The following is a 5,157-nucleotide window of genomic DNA, read 5'->3' as shown; positions in this document are numbered from 1 at the left end:
TTTTCATATATTTTATAACAAAAAATTATGATATTAAGTTCTTTGATAGTAGTTAAGGAACTAGTTAAAAGCACTGAAAGATAAGTTGTTGAACACTTATTTAAAGGCGAGATGAAACGATATGTTACTGGTTTTTTGTGTAGTTTAGGTAACCAAAACATAGAAGGGACCTTCAAATGTTCAGAAGATGCCTTAAGCTGTGATGTAGTTATGATATATAGATATAAGAATATGTGGTATGATTGCCAATGAGACAACTCTCCATCCAAGTCAAAATTTATAAAAGTGAACCATTATAGGTCACAGTACGGTATTCAACACGGAGCCTTGGCTCACACCGAACAGCAAGCTATAAAGGGGCCCAAAAATTACTAGTGTAAAATCATTCAAACGGGAAAATCAACGGTCTAATCTATATAAAAAACGAGAAACACTTATTAACCACATCAACAAACGACAACAACTGAACAACATATTCACTTGTTGGTTGTCCCGTTTGAATGGTTTTATGAAAAAAAACATAAGTTTATATACATCTTTACAGATGTGCAGTGTATACCGCTTTACAGCTGTACAGTTTACATACAGCTTTACTGCAGTACAGTTTATATACAGTTTTACAGATGTACAGTTTATATACAGCTTTACAGATGTACCAAAACGTAGATAAAATATTCGAAGTTGGCAGTATGAAACTGGATTTGCCCAATCTAGCTATGGAGATCTTTTATTTTTGTACAGAAAATTCGATGTGTTTGAAAATTGAGTGGATACCAAGAACTTTGAATACTACCGCGGATCAGTATAGGAAAATATTTGATTTTGACGATTGGTCGTTGTCGGACAGAATTTTCCATTATTTTAATAAAATATTGGGACCTTTAAGCTTAGATCGGTTTGCTAATAGTGACAATGCTTAACTCACAAGGTATAATTCAAAGCTTTTTGATCCTTTAACAAAAGGTATATTTTTATAATTGATGCATTCACGTTTGACTGGTCAATCGATAATAATTTGCTCTTGTCACGTGTATCTGTAATAGCTTACACTGTAAAACATATTCAATTATGTAAAGCTAACGGTACATTGGGTATCCCTTACTTAAAATCGACAGTTTTCTGGCCGATACTGGAGTCTGTTGACACCGGCAAGTTTTGGTTCATTGCAAGACTTTGTTGAGTATAAAACCCCTTCTAATTATTTTTTTCAACAGGGGATGTGCTGAGAATTCGGTTTTAAACGATTATAGGTTTATTTCAAATGTGCTTGTATTGAAACTTGATGCTAAAGTGAATGAATGAATTTCGAGAAAAAATTCTTTATGCGGACCTTGCCGCTTTTTGATTTTTGATATTGTAACTGTAGATTGTACAGTGTACATATGTTTAATATGCGGACCTAGCCGCTTGTATTTCGGACCTGGCCGTGATGTTTTGTCCTTGAAGGATATGATTTTGCATATCTTTCCATGTCTTGTATTGAAACTTGATGCTAAAATAAATGAATGAATTTTTAATAAAAATATCTTTGTGCGGACCTTGCTGCTTTTTTGTTTTTTTTATATTGTAACTGTAGATTGTACAGTGTACATATGTTTTATATGTGGACCTTGCCGCTTTTATCACGGACCTTGTCGTGATTTTCTGTCCTTGAAGGATAGGATATTGCATATCTTTCCATGTCTTGTATTGAAACTTGATGCTAAAATGAATGAATGAATTTTGAGTAAAAATTTCTTTATGCGGACCTTGCTGCTTTTTTGTTTTTTTCATATTGTAACTTTAGATTGTACAGTGTACATATGTTTAATATGCGGACCTGGCCGCTTGTATTTCGGACCTGGCTGTGATTTTCTGTCCTTGAAGGATAGGATATTGCATATCTTTCCATGTCTTGTATTGAAACTTGATGCTAAAATGAATTAATTAATTTTGAGTAAGGCAGCAACCATTTGATTTTCTGGGGGGGGCTATGGTTTTATTTGGAAAAAAAAGTTTGTTTCCAGGTTTTGGTGAAAAAAATAATTTGTTTTGGACCCTGAGTAAAAAAAATTGTTTGTTTCACCCTCAGCTGTCACTATATGTAAAGCTAAAATTGAAAGAAAAAAATTGTCTTCGGTTTGTCGCTAAAAAAATAGATTGTTCTTCGCCGAAGGCGAAAAAAAAAGTTTGCACAGAAAAAAAAAACATACCCCCCCCCCCCCCCCCCCCCCCAGAAAATCAAATGGTTGCTGCCTAAAAATTTCTTTATGTGGACCTTGCCGATTTTTGTTTTTTGGTATTGTAACAGGAGATTGTATATTGTAAATGTGTTTAATATGCGGACCTGGCCGCTTGTATCACGGACCTGCATGGTCGTGATTTTCTGTACTTGAAGGATAGGCGAAAACCATACAAAAGAAAGAATTTAACTTCCTATTTAACCTGTATCATGATGATTCTAACCTGTCCTATTGTAGGTTACTTTGTATGTTATAATTGGTTTATACTTGATTTTTTTTTAGATACAAAGAACTCTCGCTTATAATAATGAGTGCTATCAATTTTCATAAAACACACGTTGAAATTATAGTTCACAATGGCAAGACCGATATTTATAGACAAGGTAGTATAGTTATGATAGCAAATACGGATATACCAACTTATCCTGTTAATTTTTTTTTAAATATTATTGTGACTTAATTAGCAATCTTAAGATTAATTCTTCGGAGTACATTTTTGTTCTTTGCAGCCCCCAAAAGATACCTTAGTATTGAGTAAAATATATAAGCCTTCATCTTATACTAGAGCCAGAGAAGCTTTAAGTGCAATAGGGTTAGACAAAAACAATTTAGTTTGTATAGTTTACGAAGAGGAGGCGCTTCTCAAGCCGCAAACAACGGTGTTTCAGATATGCTTTTCAAAGTTGATGGCCGTTGGCGAGCCGAAAATTCTAAAGACGGATAGGTGAAAGACAGCCTGTTTCTTATACCTTGGCATCTAATATACATGTACACGTTTAATTCAATTGCTGTTAAGGTCTGTTTGACTTTTTTTTTTTTTTTTTTTAAAAACACTTGTTGTTCTATAGGTACTGTCTTTCACACGTATATTAAGATTATTCTTATAGAATTGTACAATTCAATAGATGCACATGTATACTGTCCAAAGTTACAGTATTTAATCAATTTCTCTTTTCATTCATTTAAATGTAGTTGCGAATTGTTTCTAATTTTTGTAATTACATTTTGTAGATTGTTCAGGCTGTTGATCATGCTTCTAGTGAAGAGAATGTGATAAGGACCGTTTTTTTGGCGTAACACCTGCCATTCTAATTTTTTTCCACATGTTATTATATTCCGAATGTATTATTAAAAGACTGGATGCTGCAAACCTACATCCCATAGTATATTTGTGTTTTGTGTTATTAAGCCTTGTATAGAAAAGAAATGCTTTATGTTCGGTTGAACCCGTGAAAAGGAAAATAAGTTTATATACATCTTTACAGATGTGCAGTGTATACCGCTTTACAGCTGTACAGTTTACATACAGCTTTACTGCAGTACAGTTTATATACAGTTTTACAGATGTACAGTTTATATACAGCTTTACAGATGTACAGTTTATATACAGCTTTACAGCTGTACAGTTTATATACAGTAACAGCTTTACAGCTGTACAGTTTATATACAGCTTTACAGCTGTACAGTTTATATACAGCTTTACAGATTTACAGTTTAGATACAGCTTTACAGTGTACAGTTTATATACAGCTTTACAGCTGTACAGTTTATATACAGCTTTACAGCTGTACAGTTTATATATAGCTTTACAAATGTACATTTGATATGCATCTTTAGAACTGTACATCACGATTACTATAGTCTTAGACCTGCTGTACTACACAGAATGATTGTTATCTCGTACACTTATAATGGTATACTGCTACTTGCTATTATACCACGTGGGACAATCAGGATGACACCGGTATTCTGTGAACTCTACCATAAATTTTTTTAGAAATATATATATTTTTTTTTTAAATTCTTTGACACATACATGTGTACTAAGATATAGTTCAATATATTTATTATTCAACCGCAAACATCACCTGCGTGTAGAAAATAGAATAACACAATTATAAAATACTTTCCGCTAATTAAAATTTAGTCACCTACATGTTAAAGGCACACTATACAACATTCATTGGCCACGTGACTGGTTGTAATCTTTTTATCCCTTTATTGGCATTATTAAAAGCCCTTTGTATTGATTTTGAATATTTGTTTTATTTAATTCAATATTATTGATAGAGATTTTGACATTTAACCTTACAAAAACTTAAAATACTGGCAAGAATTCAAATAACCCATGTGAAAAATGCTGATAAAATTACCATATTAAATTAAAGTAAAGATTCGAACACAATAATATAATTTTCCGTTGGTCAAATTGACAAAATACAATTAAAGTTTTAAAGTCATGAAAACAGAATGCTTATAGTGAAATACTTTAAGTAAATTTTGTACTATTTCTTAATTAAAGCTAAATTTTACTAACAATATTGAAAATTGTCCTGTTATCGGATTACTATAACGCAGTTGACATAATTTAAAGGTGGCATTGCATTAAAAAGAACATTGGTATGAAAATAAGTATTTTTGAATCTTAATATATCGTGTCATAAATTGACGTGTTGCATTTTCAAGTGCTGATATTCAAGTAGCATTAGTATTATATAGCAGATATCTTGTTTCATACTAATTTCAATAATTAACTTTGTTTTCCAATGTTATTTAATATATATACAAATGACAAAAAAAGAATCACCTGTGATTGTAAAAGAATAACAAACGATTGAGATTGTGGGTAAAATTCCTGATCGAATAACCCCAGAACTCAAACTGCAGATATTTTCTGTTTGTCTGGGTATTTCACTGTAACGTACGAGAATTAAATAACAGAACATTATCGGCTTCTATTTAGAATAAAAGACCTAAATGAGGTGACAAAACTTTCTGTGAGCAATTACATATGCATGTACCCTGTAAGCTGGCATTTCTAAATTCACACAGAGAATGGACGGACAGTTTATGTCAACATGCTTTCGGCCTGAATATAATTCAATACCCAAATGCTTGATGGCAAAAAAAATCCGAACAGACTGAATAAATTGTG

Source organism: Mytilus trossulus, chromosome 8 (genome assembly GCF_036588685.1).
Source record: "Mytilus trossulus isolate FHL-02 chromosome 8, PNRI_Mtr1.1.1.hap1, whole genome shotgun sequence".
In the NCBI taxonomy this organism is placed as follows: domain Eukaryota; kingdom Metazoa; phylum Mollusca; class Bivalvia; order Mytilida; family Mytilidae; genus Mytilus; species Mytilus trossulus.
The sequence above is the reverse complement of the archived record's forward strand: the minus strand, read 5'-3'. Positions refer to the sequence as shown.